Genomic DNA, 17,770 nt, shown 5'->3' with positions numbered 1-17,770 from the left:
CCGACCTCAGGCGCGGACCATCCGCACATTGAAAAACCAGAAAAACCCGAAGGTGACGGGTTCGGTAAAATGCATTTTTTGTGTCCTCGCATACCGTCCGTGGCTGCTTTATCTGACATCTGACGACGCATTTTATGCACTATAGTCGTAGATGTAGTCGTTACTGCTGACCGTTGTGATTTTAGTCGTTGATGTGCAGGGCCAGACCAGGGCCGCGGACCGTCCGCGGTTGGCAGAACAAGGGCAACAACTAGGAAGTGGTTGGTGGATGTAAATACAACCCCAACCACCTCCATTTAACACACCCAAGCGTTTTATTCACTCTCATTCAATACAAGAGCAAGCGATCCATTACAAGACACATTCAAAGCTTCCAAACCTCTCCAAGTGTCACAATTGAGACAAGTGATCATTAGTGATCAGTGACTTGAGAGAGTGTGATTCATGTTTCATTTGTTGATCTTGTTGCTTGGTTTTTTAATTGTGCTGCCTTCACCTCTTTCTAAACTCTCTAGTGACTTGTAAAGCTAGCAAGAGACACCTAAGTGTGTGGTGGTCCTTGCGGGGTCTTAGTAATCCTTGAGATTAAGAGGAAGCACTCAACCGGTCTAAGTGATCGATTGAGAGAGGGAAAGGGTTGAAAAAGACCCAACCTTCGTGGCCTCCTCAATGGGGAGTAGGTTCATTGGAACCGAACCTCGGGAAATAAATCGTTGTGTTCATTTGTGTTGATCATTACCTTACGATTTGATTCTTCCTCTCCCCTCTCTCTAAGTTCTCTTGCTTACAATCTTTTTGAGTTAGCTTCTAAAGTCATCCGCATTGATTGAGCAACTCATAGCAAGAAGAACTTCCTTTCGCACTCTGAATTCATTATTACTTATTTCTAATCCTAACCTCAGGCGAAGTTCGTGTTCAAAATTTATAATATTCAGGTTTCACCTATTCACCCCCCCCCCCTCTAGACAACTTTCAACATCTCTCTCATAAAATTTAATAGAACCTTGCGTGAATGGATGGCTCAAGCAAGACAAGATGGAGGGCTCCACCATGGCTCCACCAACCATGTTTTCACCATACAACAAAAGAGCAAGGTTTTCATTACTTATCGCAATATAGTAACTTGAAAAAGAAGCAACTTGAAACACAACTCAAACCTTGCAAGAATGGAGAGCTCCAACGAGGATGGTGCATTTTCTGTACCATAATGCTCGTCTTCTCCAAAAGTTGGATCAACTACATTTTAAAATTTTTTTGACAATATGTTCCAATTCGCCACATTTTTACATTTTCACTTCCTTGGTCTAAGTCCATCGCCCATATTCTAGTCTTCCTTTGCCTTCCTGGTGCTCTTGCTTGTATCGGAGCATGTAGCACAAAACTAGAATCAACTATATCCCACTATTGCTTTGCCTTAATGGAAGGTACATTCTCAGCATATATTGCACTAAACTTTGTAATAGAGTATTACTCATGATGTGTGGCTTAAGAAAATTAGATGGACATTGATCATATTCTAAGGAAGAGGATATTCAATGCACACTCAAGATGTGTGGCTTAAGGAAGGCTTGATAAGGTGAATAACAAGGCAAATGACTTCAAAGTACTGAGCAAAGGAGAAGGTCAAGTAGAAGGCTTGTAGCTCGAGGTACCAATGCTAAGGTGAAACAGTAAGTACTTGCACTTAGTCAAGGGACTAACCAAGCTCAAGAGAAGTCATGCAATGTTGAGTAATCTTTGTTGAAAGAAAGATGTGAGGAACGAATGGACATTGACTAAGTTAGTTTTCAATGTTATATGACTTGGAGATGGTCTGATAGGGGCAAGACAGCCACAAAAAGTGCTTTAAGGGACCCGGAAAAGGTGAAGGTCAAACAAATGGCTTGTGGACCAAGATACCATGGCTAGGGTAAAGAAGAGAGTACTTGTAATATGTCGACGAATTAATCAGATTATGAAGAGTCATATTGTGATAAGGATCACAACATTAGGAGACGTGATTTGAAGCCATCAGTTTAACTCATATGAAGATGTGATGGTTCAAAACATAAGGCGGAAAGGAGGTAATAAGGATCTAGGAACAACAAGGACACAAGTTGAAAGCAAGAACAATCATAGAGGTGCACAACTCAATGGAGTTTCTGCTTATGTGCAACTATTTTTGTCTTTTTGTCTTTTCATGATTTTTTGCTCCATTCAATTTTTTGTGGTTTTATTTTTTCAAATATTTTTTAGTAGCACATAAAAGGAAACATACCAAGTTTGAGGGTTTTTTTGTAGAAAGATGTGGCCTATGGAAAATTGGTAAATTCAATGAAAATTCGGCAAAAACTTTTGGAAAATGAGAACTCGTATTTCCATGACAAATTTGGGAATTCTGAAAACAAAAACCCGACGAAGCGAGGGAGAAATGAATGCAAAAAAATCATCTGATTTCAAAAAAAATGCCCCTTGTTTCAAGTTTCAAGCAAAAAAGTTATGGTCGTTTAAAGATTTGGCTCTGAATCAGGGTTTCGGTGAAGCACAAGAAGGGTCGAAGAGATCAGTAAAATAAAAAATGAACAAAAAACAAATCTAAATCAACCAAACTTAAACTAGGACATTGTAACACCCTGAATTTGAGGGTATAAAATTTATTTTCTAATATCCACCAAATTCAGGTGTTACTGAAAGGGAATTAGGCTTACACCTTGTTCCTAATTAATTTTGGTGGTTGAATTGCCCAACACAAATAATTGGACTAACTAGTTTGCTCTAGAATATATGTTCTACAGGTGCCAAAGGTTCATCTACAACTATACTAAATCGACTGTCCGGAATACCGTAGATTATTCCGGACAGGAGAAGCTTTTTGGAAAAACAGGCCAAGCGCGGACCGTCCGGGCACTTACGGTGGACCGTCCGCAACACCAGGATGACCCTCGGACAGAACCAATGCAAAAATCCAAGTCTGCACTACGGACCGTCCGGAGGAAAAGCAAGGACCGTCCGAGACCTCGCGCGGACCGTCCGGCTTCAGGCGCGGACCGTCCGGTAGATGAGAAACCGAAAACCCCGAAGGTGACGGGTTCGGAAAAATGAATTATAGCGTCCTCGCGGACCGTCCGGGGTGCACGACCGGACCGTCCGCGACTGGCTTTATTTGACATCTGACGACGCATTAAATGCAATATAGCCATTGATATAGCCGTTACTGCTGACCGTTGCGTTTTCAGCCGTTGATATACAGTCGCGGACCGTCTGGACCAGGCGGGCGGACCGTCCGCGGTCGGCAGAATGGAGCAACGGCTAGGAAGTGGTTGGTGGCTATAAATACAACCCCAACCACCTCCATTCACATCATCCAAGCATTCCAACCTTCAACATTCAATACAAGAGCTAGCAAACCATTCCAAGACACATTCAAAGCCTCCATCTCTCCAAGTTTCACAATTGAGAAAAGAGATCATTAGTGATTAGTGACTTGAGAGAGAAAGTGATCCGTGTGTTATTTGTCGCTCTTGTCGCTTGGCTTTTGCAATCGTGCTTTTCTTTCAATCTCTCTTGCGATCAACTCAATTGTAACCAAGGCAAGAGACACCAATTGTGTGGTGGTCCTTGCCGGGAAGTTTGTTCTCGTTTGATTGAGAAGAAGAAGATCACTCGGTCCGAGGGACCGTTTGAGAGAGGGAAAGGGTTGAAAGAGACCCGGTCTTTGTGACCACCTCAACGGGGAGTAGGTTTGCGAGAACCGAACCTCGGTAAAACAAATCCACGTGTCACACTCTTTATTTGCTTGTGATTTGTTTTGCACCCTCTCTCGCGGACTCAATTATATTTCTAATGCTAACCCGGCTTGTAGTTGTGATTAACTTTGTAAATTTCAGTTTTGCCCTATTCACCCCCCCTCTAGGCGACTTTCAATTGGTATCAGAGCCCGGTTCTTCATTAGAGCCTAACCGCTCGAAGTGATGTCGGGAGATCACGCCAAGAAGGAGATGGAGACCGGCGAAAAGCCCACTACAAGCAACGAGAAAGCTCTATCGGGAGAGTCCCGCAACAAGGATAAGAAGAAGGAAAAGAAGAAGGAAAAGAAGACTTCTTCCCACAAGTCGCATCGGAGTGGCGACAAAATAAAGAAGATGAGGAAAGTGGTCTACTACGAGACCGACACTTCATCACCTTCTACCTCCGGCTCCGACGCGCCCTCCATAACTTCTAAGCGCCATGAGCGCAAGAAGTTTAGTAAGATCCCCTTACATTATCCTCGTACTTCTAGACATACTCCATTACTTTCCGTTCCATTAGGCAAACCGCCAACCTTTGACGGTGAAGATTATGCTAGGTGGAGTGATTTAATGAAATTTCATCTAACCTCACTCCACAAAAGTATATGGAATGTTGTTGAGTTTGGAGCACAGGTACCATCCGTAGGGGATGAGGATTATGATGAGGACGAGGTGGCCCAAATCGAGCACTTCAACTCCCAAGCCACAACCATACTCCTCGCCTCTCTAAGTAGGGAGGAGTACAACAAGGTGCAAGGACTAAAAAGCGCCAAGGAAGTTTGGGACGTGCTCAAGACGGCGCACGAGGGTGATGAACTCACCAAGCGAGAAACGATCGAGGGGGAGCTCGGTCGCTTCCGTCTTCGCCAAGGGGAGGAGCCATAAGATATGTACAACCGGCTCAAAACCTTAGTGAATCAAGTGCGCAACCTCGGGAGCAAAAAGTGGGATGACCACGAGGTGGTTAAGGTTATTCTAAGATCTCTTATTTTCCTTAACCCTACTCAAGTACAATTAATTCGTGGCAACCCAAGATATACACTAATGACTCCCGAGGAAGTAATCGGGAATTTCGTGAGCTTTGAATTTATGATCAAGGGCTCACGAAAGATCAACGAGCTTGACGACCCCTCCACATCCGAAGCACAACCGGTCGCATTCAAGGCGACGGAGGAGAAGAAGGAGGAAACTACACCAAGTAGACAACCAATCGACGCCTCCAAGCTCGACAATGAGGAAATGGCGCTCGTCATCAAGAGCTTCCGCCAAATCCTCAAACAAAGGAGGGGGAAAGACTACAAACCCCGCTCCAAGAAAGTGTGCTACAAATGTGGTAAGCCCGGTCATTTTATTGCAAAATGTCCTATATCTAGTGACAGTGATAGGGGCGATGACAAGAAGGGGAGAAGAAAGGAGAAGAAGAGGTACTACAAGAAGAAGGGCGGCGATGCCCATGTTTGTCGCGAGTGGGACTCCGACGAAAGCTCAAGCGACTCCTCCGACGACGAGGACGCCGTCAACATCGCCGTCACCAAGGGACTTCTCTTCCCCAACGTCGGCCACAAGTGCCTCATGGCAAAGGACGGCAAAATGAAGAAGGTTAAATCCAAATCCTCCACTAGATATGAGTCCTCTAGTGATGATAATGCTAGTGATGAGGAAGATAATTTGCGTACTCTTTTTGCAAACTTAAACATGCAACAAAAGGAGAAGTTAAATGAATTAATTAGCGCCATTCATGAGAAGGGTGATCTCTTGGACTCCCAAGAGGACTTCCTAATCAAGGAAAACAAAAAACATGTTAAGGTTAAAAATGCTTATGCTATAGAAGTTGAAAAATGTGAAAAATTATCTAGTGAGCTAAGCACTTGCCATGAGACTATAGACAACCTTAGGAATGAGAATTCTAATCTGTTAGCTAAGGTTGATTCTATTGCTTGTAATGTTTCAATTCCCAATCTTAGAAATGATAATGATGATTTGCTTGCTAAGATTGAAGAATTAAACATATCTCTTGCTAGCCTTAGGATTGAAAATGAAAAATTGCTTGCTAAGGCTAAAGAATTAGATGTTTGCAATGCTACAATTTCTGACCTTAGAACTAAAAATGATATATTGCATGCTAAGGTTGTAGAATTAAAATCTTGAAAACCCTCTACATCTACCATTGAGCACACTTCCATTTGTACTAGATGTAGAGATATTGATGTTAATGATATACATGATCACATGGCTTTAATTAAACAACAAAATGATCATATAGCAAAATTAGATGCTAAAATTGCCGAGCATGAACTTGAGAATGAAAATTTTAAATTTGCTCGTAGTATGCTTTATAGTGGGAGACGCCCTGGCATTAAGGATGGCATTGGCTTCCAAAAGGAGGACAATGTCAAACTTAATGCCCCTCCTAAGAAATTGTCTAATTTTGTTAAGGGCAAGGCTCCCATGCCTCAGGATAACGAGGGTTACATTTTGTACCCTGCCGGTTATCCCGAGAGCAAAATTAGGAGAATTCACTCTATGAAGTCTCACTCTGGCCCTAATCATGCTTTTATGTATAAGGGTGAGACATCTAGTTCTAGGCAACCAACCCGTGCTAAGTTGCCTAAGAAGAAAACTCCTAGTGCATCAAATGATCATGACATTTCATTTAAAACCTTTGATGCATCTTATGTTCTAACTAACAAATCCGGGCAAGGTAGTTGCCAAATATGTTGGGGGCAAGCACAACGGCTCAAAGACTTGTGTTTGGGTACCCAAAGTTCTTGTATCTAATGCCAAAGGACCCAAAACCATTTGGGTACCTAAAGTCAAGAACTAAACATGTTTTGTAGGTTTATGCATCCGGGGGCTCAAGTTGGATCATCGACAGCGGATGCACAAACCACATGACAGGGGAGAAGAAGATGTTCTCCTCCTACGAGAAAAACCGGGATCCCCAACGAGCTATCACATTCGGGGATGGAAACCAAGGTTTGGTCAAGGGTTTGGGTAAAATTGCTATATCTCCTGACCATTCCATTTCCAATGTTTTTCTTGTAGATTCATTAGATTACAATTTGCTTTCTGTATCTCAATTATGCAAAATGAGCTACAACTGTTTATTCACTGATGTAGGTGTCACTGTCTTTAGAAGAAGTGATGATTCAATAGCATTTAAGGGAGTGTTAGAGGGTCAGCTATACTTAGTGAATTTTGATAAAGCTGAACTCGACACTTGCCTAATTGCTAAGACTAACATGGGCTGGCTCTGGCATCACCGACTAGCACATGTTGGGATGAAGAATCTTCATAAGCTTCTAAAGGGAGAGCACATTTTAGGATTAACCAATGTTCATTTTGAGAAAGACAGGATTTGTAGCGCATGCCAAGCAGGGAAGCAAGTTGGTGCTCATCATCCACACAAGAACATCATGACGACTGACAGGCCACTGGAGGTCCTACACATGGATCTATTCGGCCCGATAGCTTACATAAGCATCGGCGGGAGTAAGTACTGTCTAGTTATTGTGGATGATTATTCTCGCTTCACTTGGGTATTCTTTTTGCAGGAAAAATCTCATACCCAAGAAACATTAAAGGGATTCTTAAGACGAGCTCAAAATGAGTTCGACTTAAGGATCAAAAAGATTAGAAGCGACAACGGGACGGAGTTCAAGAACTCACAAATAGATGACTTTCTTGAGGAGGAGGGCATCAAGCATGAGTTCTCTTCTCCCTACACCCCACAGCAAAATGGTGTAGTGGAGAGGAAGAATAGAACTCTATTGGACATGGCAAGAACCATGCTTGATGAGTACAAGACTTCGGATCGGTTTTGGGCCGAGGCGGTCAACACCGCCTGCTACGCCATCAACCGGTTGTATCTACACCGAATCCTCAAGAAGACATCATATGAACTCCTAACCGGTAAAAAGCTCAATATTTCATATTTTAGAGTCTTTGGTAGCAAATGCTTTATACTTGTTAAAAGAGGTAGAAAATCTAAATTTGCTCCTAAGTCTGTAGAAGGCTTTTTACTAGGATATGATTCAAACACAAGGGCATATAGAGTCTTTAACAAGTCCTCTGGACAAGTTGAAGTTTCTTGTGACGTTGTGTTTGATGAGACTAACGGCTCTCAAGTAGAGCAAGTTGATCTTGATGAGATAGGTGATGAAGAGGATCCGTGCATCGCGCTAAGGAACATGTCCATTGGGGATGTGTGTCCTAAAGAATCCGAAGAGCCTCCAAATGCACAAGATCAACCATCCTCCTCCACGCAAGCATCTCCACCGACTCAAAATGAGGATGAGGCTCAAATGGATGAAGGAGAAGATCAAGCAAATGAGCCACCTCAAGATGACGGCAATGATCAAGGGGGAGATGCAAATGAGCAAGACAAGGAGGATGAAGAGCAAAGGCCGCCACACCCAAGAGTCCACCAAGCAATCCAACGAGATCACCCCGTCGACACCATCCTCGGCGACATTCATAAGGGGGTAACCACTAGATCTCGTGTTGCACATTTTTGTGAACATTACTCTTTTGTTTCCTCTATTGAGCCACACAGGGTAGAGGAAGCGCTTCAAGATTCGGATTGGGTAGTGGCGATGCAAGAGGAGCTCAACAACTTCACTAGGAATGAGGTATGGCATTTAGTTCCACGTCCTAATCAAAATGTTGTAGGAACCAAATGGGTCTTCCGCAACAAGCAAGACGAGCATGGTGTGGTGACAAGGAACAAAGCCCGACTTGTGGCCAAGGGATACTCCCAAGTCGAAGGTTTGGATTTCGGTGAAACCTATGCACCCGTAGCTAGGCTTGAGTCAATTCGTATATTATTGGCCTATGCTACTTACCATGGCTTCAAGCTTTATCAAATGGACGTGAAGAGTGCCTTACTCAATGGACCAATCAAGGAAGAGGTCTATGTTGAGCAACCTCCCGGCTTTGAAGATAGTGAGTACCCTAACCATGTGTATAAACTCTCTAAGGCGCTTTATGGGCTCAAGCAAGCCCCAAGAGCATGGTATGAATGCCTTAGGGATTTCCTTATCACTAATGAATTCAAAGTCGGAAAGGCCGATCCTACACTCTTCACTAAAACTCTTGAAAATGACTTGTTTGTATGCCAAATTTATGTTGATGATATTATATTTGGGTCTACTAACGAGTCTACATGTGAAGAATTTAGTAGGATCATGACACAAAAGTTCGAGATGTCTATGATGGGGGAGTTGAAGTATTTTTTAGGATTTCAAGTAAAGCAACTCCAAGAAGGCACCTTCCTAAGCCAAACGAAGTATACTCAAGATATTCTAAGCAAGTTTGGAATAAAGGATGCCAAACCCATCAAGACACCCATGGTAACCAATGGGCATCTCGACCTCGACGAGGAAGGTAAATCCGTCGATCAAAAGGTATACCGGTCGATGATAGGTTCTTTACTCTACTTATGTGCATCTCGACCGGATATTATGCTTTCCGTATGCATGTGTGCAAGATTCCAAGCCGACCCTAAGGAAGCTCACCTAACGGCCGTAAAACGAATCTTAAGATATTTAGTTTATACTCCTAAGTTTGGGCTTTGGTATCCTAGGGGATCCACATTTGATTTAATTGGTTATTCCGATGCCGATTGGGCGGGGTGTAAAATCAATAGAAAGAGCACATCGGGGACTTGCCAGTTCTTGGGAAGATCCTTGGTGTCTTGGGCCTCAAAGAAGCAAAATTCCGTTGATCTTTCTACCGCCGAAGCCGAGTACATTGCCGCAGGACATTGTTGCGCGCAACTACTTTGGATGAAGCAAACCCTTAGGGACTATGGTTACAAATTAACCAAAGTTCCTCTTCTATGTGATAATGAGAGTGCAATCCGCATGGCGGATAATTGAAAGTCGCCTAGAGGGGGGGTGAATAGGGCGAAACTGGAATTCTCAAAAATAATCACAACTACAAGCCGGATTAGCGTTAGAAATATAATAGAGTCCGTGAGAGAGGGTGCAAAACAAATCGCAAGCGAATAATCGAGTGAGACATGCGGATTTGTTTTACCGAGGTTCGGTTCTCTCAAACCTACTCCCCGTTGAGGAGGCCACAAAGGCCGGGTCTCTTTCAACCCTTACCCTCTCTCTCAAACGGTCCCTCAGACCGAGTGAGCTTTCTCTTCTCAATCACTTGGAACACAAAGTTCCCACAAGGACCACCACAAGTTTGGTGTCTCTTGCCTCAATTACAAGTGAGTTTGATCGCAATGAAAGAATCAAGAAAGAAGAAAGCAATCCAAGCGCAAGAGCTCAAAAGAACATAAGCAAATCTCTCTCTCTAATCACTAGGACGTTGTGTGGAATTTGGAGAGGATTTGATCTCTTTGGTGTGTCTAGAATTGAATGCTAGAGCTCTTGTAAGTAGTTGGGAAGTGGAAAACTTAGATACTATGAATGGTGCGTGGTTGGGGGTATTTATAGCCCCAACTACCAAACTAGCCGTTTGGTGAGGCTGTCTGTTCGATGGCGCACCGGACAGTCCGGTGCACACCGGACATGTCCGGTGCGACAGCCACGTCACCAAAGCCGTTTGGATTCGACCGTTGGAGTTCTGTCTCTGGGCCCGCCTGGATGTCCGGTGGCGCACCGGACATGTACTGTAGATTGTCCGGTGCGCCAGCATGGGCGTGCCTGACCTCTGCGCGTGCTGCGCGCGCATTTAATGCGTCGCAGGTAGCCGTTGGCGCCGAAATAGACGTTGCCCCGCTGTTACACCGGACAGTCCGATGAATTATAGCGGAGCAGCTTCAATGAATTCCCGAGGCTGGCGAGTTCCGGAGGCCGCTCTTCCTTGGAGCACCGGACATGTCCGGTGCACACCAGACAGTCCGGTGAATTATAGCGGAGTTGCCTCTGGAAATTCCCGAAGGTGAGCAGTTCGAAGTGGGAGTCCTCTGGTGCACCGGACATGTCCGGTGGCACACCGGACAGTCCGGTGCGCCAGACCAGAGGTGCTTTCGGTTGACCCTTGCTCCTTTATTTGAACCCAATACCTGGTCTTTTTATTGGCTAAGTGTGAACCTTTTGCACCTGTATAACTTATACACTAGAGCAAACTAGTTAGTCCAATATTTGTGTTGGGGAATTCAACCACCAAAATTATTTAGGAACTAGGTGTAAGCCTAATTCCCTTTCAATCTCCCCCTTTTTGGTGATTGATGCCAACACAAACCAAAGCAAATATAGAAGTGCATAATTGAACTAGTTTGCATAATGTAAGTGCAAAGGTTGCTTGGAATTGAGCCAATAAATGTTACTTACTAGATGTGCATGGATTATTTCTTTGTTTTTGACATTTTGGACCACGCTTGCACCATATGTTTTGTTTTTGCAAATTCTTTAGTAAATCCTTTTCAAAGTTCTTTTGCAAATAGTCAAAGGTAAATGAATAAGATTTTGCGAATCATTTTCAAGATTTGAAATTTTCTCCCCCTGTTCCAAATGCTTTTCCTTTGCCTAAACAAAAACTCCCCCTTAATGAAATCCTCCTCTTAGTGTTCAAGAGGGTTTTAAGATATCGATTTTGAAGATACTGCTCTCTCCCCCTTTTGAACACAATAGAATACCAATTTGAAATTTTCCAATTTGAAAATCATTAGTTTTAAAAAAAATAGGTGGTGGTGCGGTCCTTTTGCTTTGGGCTCATACTCTCTCCCCCTTTGGCATGAATCGCCAAAAACGGAATCATTAGAGCCCTACGAAATACTTTCTCCTCCTTTGGTTATAAAATAAATGAGTGAAGATTATACCAAAGTTGGAGAGATGCTTGGAGTGACGGCGAAGGATGAGTAGTAGAGTGGAGTGGAAGCCTTTGTCTTCGCCGAAGACTCCAATTCCCTTTCAATATACCTATGACTTGGTTTGAATACACTTGAAAACACATTAGTCATAGCATATATAAAAGAGACATGATCAAAGGTATACTTGTGTGCTATGTGTGCAAATTAGCAAAAGAAATTCCTGGAATCAAGAATATTGAGCTCATGCCTAAGTTTGGTAAAAGTTTGTTCATCAAGAGGCTTAGTAAAGATATCGGCTAATTGATCTTTAGTGTTAATGTATGAAATCTCGATATCCCCCTTTTGTTGGTGATCCCTAAGAAAATGATACCGAATGGCTATGTGTTTAGTGCGGCTATGCTCAACGGGATTATCCGCCATGCGGATTGCACTCTCATTATCACATAGAAGAGGAACTTTGGTCAATTTGTAACCATAGTCCCACAGGGTTTGCCTCATCCAAAGCAATTGCGCGCAACAATGGCCTGCGGCAATATACTCGGCTTCGGCGGTGGAAAGAGCGACCGAATTTTGCTTCTTTGAAGCCCAAGACACCAAGGATCTTCCCAAGAACTGGCAAGTCCCCGATGTGCTCTTTCTATTAATCTTACACCCCGCCCAATCGGCATCCGAATAACCAATCAAATCAAATGTGGATCCCCGAGGGTACCAAAGCCCAAACTTAGGAGTATAAGCCAAATATCTCAAGATTCGTTTTACGGCCGTAAGGTGTGATTCCTTAGGGTCGGATTGGAATCTTGCACACATGCAAACGGAAAGCATAATGTCCGGTCGAGATGCACATAAATAAAGCAATGAACCAATCATCGACCGGTATACCTTTTGATCCACGGACTTACCTCCCGTGTCGAGGTCGAGATGCCCATTGGTTCCCATGGGTGTCTTGATGGGCTTGGCATCCTTCATTCCAAACTTGGTTAGAATTTCTTGAGTGTACTTCGTTTGGCTAATGAAGGTGCCCTCTTGGAGTTGCTTGACTTGGAATCCTAGAAAATACTTCAACTCCCCCATCATAGACATCTCGAATTTCTTTGTCATGATCCTACTAAATTCTTCACATGTAGATTCGTTAGTAGACCCAAATATAATATCATCAACATAAATTTGGCATACGAACAAATCATTGTCAAGAGTTTTAGTGAACAGAGTAGGATCGGCCTTGCCGACTTTGAAGCCATTTGCAATAAGGAAATCTCTAAGGCATTCATACCATGCTCTTGGGGCTTGCTTGAGCCCATAAAGCGCCTTAGAGAGCTTATAGACATGGTTAGGATACTCACTGTCTTCAAAGCCGGGAGGTTGCTCAACATAGACCTCCTCCTTGATTGGTCCATTGAGGAAGGCACTCTTCACGTCCATTTGATAAAGCTTGAAGCCATGGTAAGTAGCATAGGCTAATAATATGCGAATTGACTCAAGCCTAGCTACGGGTGCATAGGTTTCACCAAAATCCAAACCTTCGACTTGTGAATACCCCTTGGCCACGAGTCGAGCTTTGTTCCTTGTCACCACACCATGCTCGTCTTGTTTGTTGCGGAAGACCCACTTGGTTCCTACAACATTTTGGTTAGGACGTGGAACTAAATGCCATACCTCGTTCCTCGTGAAGTTGTTGAGCTCCTCTTGCATCGCCATCACCCAATCCGAGTCTTGGAGTGCTTCCTCTACCCTGTGTGGCTCAATAGAGGAAACAAAAGAGTAATGCTCACAAAAATGTGCAACACGAGATCGAGTGGTTACCCCCTTATGAATGTCGCCGAGGATGGTGTCGACGGGGTGATCTCGTTGTATTGCTTGGTGGACTCTTGGGTGTGGCAGCCTTGGTTGTTCATCCTCCTTGTCTTGATCATTTGCATCTCCCCCTTGATCATTGCCGTCATCTTGAGGCGGCCCATCTATTTGATCTTCTACTTCATCAACTTGAGTCTCGTCCTCATTTTGGGTTGGTGGAGATGCTTGCATGGAGGAGGATGGTTGATCTTGTGCATGTGGAGGCTCTTCGGATTCCTTAGGACACACATCCCCAATGGACATGTTCTTTAGCGCTATGCATGGAGCCTGTTCTTCACCTATCTCATCAAGATCAACTTGCTCTACTTGAGAGCCGTTAGTCTCGTCAAACACAACGTCACAAGAAACTTCAACAAGTCCTGAGGACTTGTTAAAGACTCTATATGCCCTTGTGTTTGAGTCATATCCTAGTAAAAAGCCTTCTACAGTTTTAGGAGCAAATTTGGATTTTCTACCTCTCTTAATAAGAATAAAGCATTTGCTACCAAAAACTCTAAAATATGAAATATTGGGCTTTTTACCGGTTAGGAGTTCATAGGATGTCTTCTTGAGGATTCGGTGTAGATATAACCGGTTGATGGCGTAGCAGGCGGTGTTGACCGCCTCGGCCCAAAACCGATCCGGTGTCTTGTACTCATCAAGCATGGTTCTTGCCATGTCCAATAGAGTTCGATTCTTCCTCTCCACTACACCATTTTGTTGTGGGGTGTAGGGAGAAGAGAACTCATGCTTGATGCCCTCCTCCTCAAGGAAGCCTTCAATTTGAGAGTTCTTGAACTCCGTCCCGTTGTCGCTTCTAATTTTCTTGATCCTTAAGCCGAACTCATTTTGAGCCCGTCTCAAGAATCCCTTTAAGGTCTCTTGGGTATGGGATTTATCCTGCAAAAAGAATACCCAAGTGAAGCAAGAATAATCATCCACTATTACAAGACAATACTTACTCCCGCCGATGCTTATGTAAGCAATCGGGCCGAATAGATCTATGTGGAGTAGCTCAAGTGGCCTGTCGGTCGTCATGATGTTCTTGTGTGGATGTTGGGACCCAACTTGCTTTCCTGCTTGGCATGCGCTACAAATCCTGTCTTTCTCAAAATGAACATTTGTTAGTCCTAAAATGTGCTCTCCCTTTAGAAGCTTATGAAGATTCTTCATTCCAACATGGGCTAGTCGGCGGTGCCAAAGCCAACCCATGTTAGTCTTAGCAATTAAGCATGTGTCGAGTTCAGCTCTATCAAAATCTACCAAGTATAGCTGACCTTCTAACACACCCTTAAACGCTATTGAATCATCACTTCTTCTAAAGACAGTGACACCTACATCAGTAAAGAGACAGTTGTAGCCCATTTGACATAATTGAGATACAGAAAGCAAATTGTAATCTAAAGAATCTACAAGAAAAACATTGGAAATAGTATGGTCAGGTGATATAGCAATTTTACCCAATCCTTTGACCAAACCTTGATTTCCATCCCCGAATGTGATAGCTCGTTGGGGATCTTGGTTTTTCTCATATGAGGAGAACATCTTCTTCTCCCCTGTCATGTGGTTTGTGCACCCGCTGTCGAGTATCCAACTTGAGCCCCCGGATGCATAAACCTACAAAACAATTTTAGTTCTTGACTTTAGGTACCCAAACGGTTTTGGGTCCTTTGGCATTAGAAACAAGAACTTTGGGTACCCAAACACAAGTCTTGGAGCCCTTGTGTTTGCCCCCAACAAACTTGGCAACTACTTTGCCGGATTTGTTAGTCAAAACATAAGATGCATCAAAAGTTTTAAATGAAATGCTATGATCATTTGATGCAATAGGAGTTTTCTTTCTAGGCAACTTGGCACGGGTTGGTTGCCTAGAGCTAGATGTCTCACCCTTATACATAAAAGCATGGTTAGGGCCAGAGTGAGACTTCCTAGAATGAGTTCTCCTAATTTTGCTCTCGGGATAACCGGCAGGGTACAAAATGTAACCCTCGTTATCCTGAGGCATGGGAGCCTTGCCCTTAACAAAGTTAGACAAGTTTTTAGGAGGGGCATTAAGTTTGACATTGTCTCCCCTTTGGAAGCCAATGCCATCCTTGATGCCAGGGCGTCTCCCATTATAGAGCATACTTCTAGCAAATTTAAATTTTTCATTTTCTAAGTTATGCTCGGCAATTTTAGCATCTAATTTTGCTACATGATCATTTTGTTGCTTAATTAATACCATGTGATCATGAATAGCATTGATATCAACATCTCTACATCTATCACAGATAGACACATGCTCAATAGTAGATGTAGAGGGTTTGCAAGATTTAAATTCTACAACCTTAGCATGTAATATATCATTTTCACTTCTAAGGTTAGAAATAGTAGCATTGCAAACATCAAAATCTTTAGTCTTAGCAATTAATTTTTCATTTTCAATTCTAAGACTAGCAAGAGAATCATTCAATTCCTTAATCTTAGCAAGCAAATCATTATTATCATTTCTAAGGTTGGGAATTGAAACATCACAAACATGAGAATCAACCTTAGCAATTAATTTGGCATTTTCATTTCTAAGGTTGGCAATAGTGTCATGACATGTGCTTAGCTCACTAGATAATTTGTCACATTTTTCTACCTCTAGAGCATAAGCATTCTTAACCTTAACATGTTTTTTATTTTCCTTGATTAGGAAGTCCTCTTGGGAGTCCAAGAGATCATCCTTTTCATGGATGGCACTAATTAGCTCATTCAATTTTTCCTTTTGTTCCATGTTAAGGTTGGCAAAAAGGGTACGCAAATTATTTTCCTCATCACTAGCATTATCATCACTAGAGGACTCATATTTAGTGGAGGATTTAGATTTAACCTTCTTCCTTTTGCCGTCCTTTGCCATGAGACATTTGTGGCCGATGTTGGGGAAGAGGAGTCCCTTGGTGACGGCGATGTCGGCGGCGTCCTCGTCGTCGGAGGAGGAGTCGGTGGAGCTCTCGTCCGAGTCCCACTCCCGGCAAACATGGGCATCGCCGCCCTTCTTCTTGTAGTACCTCTTCTTTTCTCTCCTCTTTCCCTTCTTGTCGTTGCCCCTGTCACTGTCACTAGATATAGGACATTTTGCAATGAAATGACCGGGCTTACCACACTTGTAGCAAACCTTCTTGGAACGGGATTTGTAATCCTTCCCCTTCCATTGCTTGAGGATTTGGCGAAAGCTTTTGATGATTAAAGCCATCTCCTCATTGTCGAGCTTGGAGGCGTCAATTGGTTGTCTACTCGGTGTAGACTCCTCCTTCTTCTCCTCCGTCGCCTTAAAAGCCACCGGTTGTGCTTCAGACGTGGAGGGTTCGTCAAGCTCGTTGATCTTCTTTGATCCTTTAATCATGCATTCAAAACTCACAAAATTCCCGATTACTTCCTCGGGAGTCATTAGTGTGTATCTAGGATTACCACGAATTAATTGAACTTGAGTGGGGTTAAGGAAAATAAGTGATCTCAAAATGACCTTAACCACTTCGTGGTCATCCCATTTCTTGCTCCCGAGGTTGCGCACTTGGTTCACCAAGGTTTTGAGCCGGTTGTACATATCTTGTGGCTCCTCCCCTTGGCGAAGACGAAAGCGACCGAGCTCCCCCTCGATCGTTTCCCGCTTGGTAATCTTGGTGAGTTCATCACCCTCGTGCGCGGTCTTGAGAAGGTCCCAAATTTCCTTTGCATTCTTCAACCCTTGCACCTTGTTGTATTCCTCCTTGCTTAGAGAGGCGAGGAGTATGGTTGTAGCTTGGGAGTTGAAGTGCTCGATTTGGGCCACTTCATCCGTATCATAATCCTCATCCCCTATAGATGGTACATGTGCTCCAAACTCAACAACATTCCATATACTTTTGTGGAGTGAGGTTAGATGAAATTTCATTAAATCACTCCACCTAGCATAATCTTCGCCATCAAAGGTTGGCGGTTTGCCTAATGGAACGGAAAGTAATGGAGTAGATCTAGATGTACGAGGATAGTGTAGGGGGATCTTACTAAACTTCTTGCGCTCTTGGCGCTTAGAAGTTACGGACGGCGCATCAGAGTCGGAGGTAGATGTTGATGAAGTGTCGGTCTCGTAGTAGACCACTTTCCTCATCCTCTTGTGCTTGTCGCCTTTCCGATGCGACTTGTGGGAAGAAGATTTTTCCTTCTTCTCTTTGTGGTGTGAGGAAGAAGATCTTTTCTCCTTCCGCTTGGAGGAGTCCTTCTTCTTCTCCTTCCTCTTGGTGCGGGACTCTTCCGATGAAGTGCTCCCTTGGCTCGTAGTGGGCTTGTCGCCTGTCTCCATCTCCCTCTTGGTGTGATCTCCCGACATCACTTCGAGCGGTTAGGCTCTAATGAAGCACCGTGCTCTGATACCAATTGAAAGTCGCCTAGAGGGGGGGTG

Source organism: Zea mays, chromosome 5 (assembly GCF_902167145.1).
Source record: "Zea mays cultivar B73 chromosome 5, Zm-B73-REFERENCE-NAM-5.0, whole genome shotgun sequence".
NCBI classification, from domain to species: Eukaryota; Viridiplantae; Streptophyta; class Magnoliopsida; order Poales; family Poaceae; genus Zea; species Zea mays.
This window is presented reverse-complemented; position numbering follows the sequence as displayed.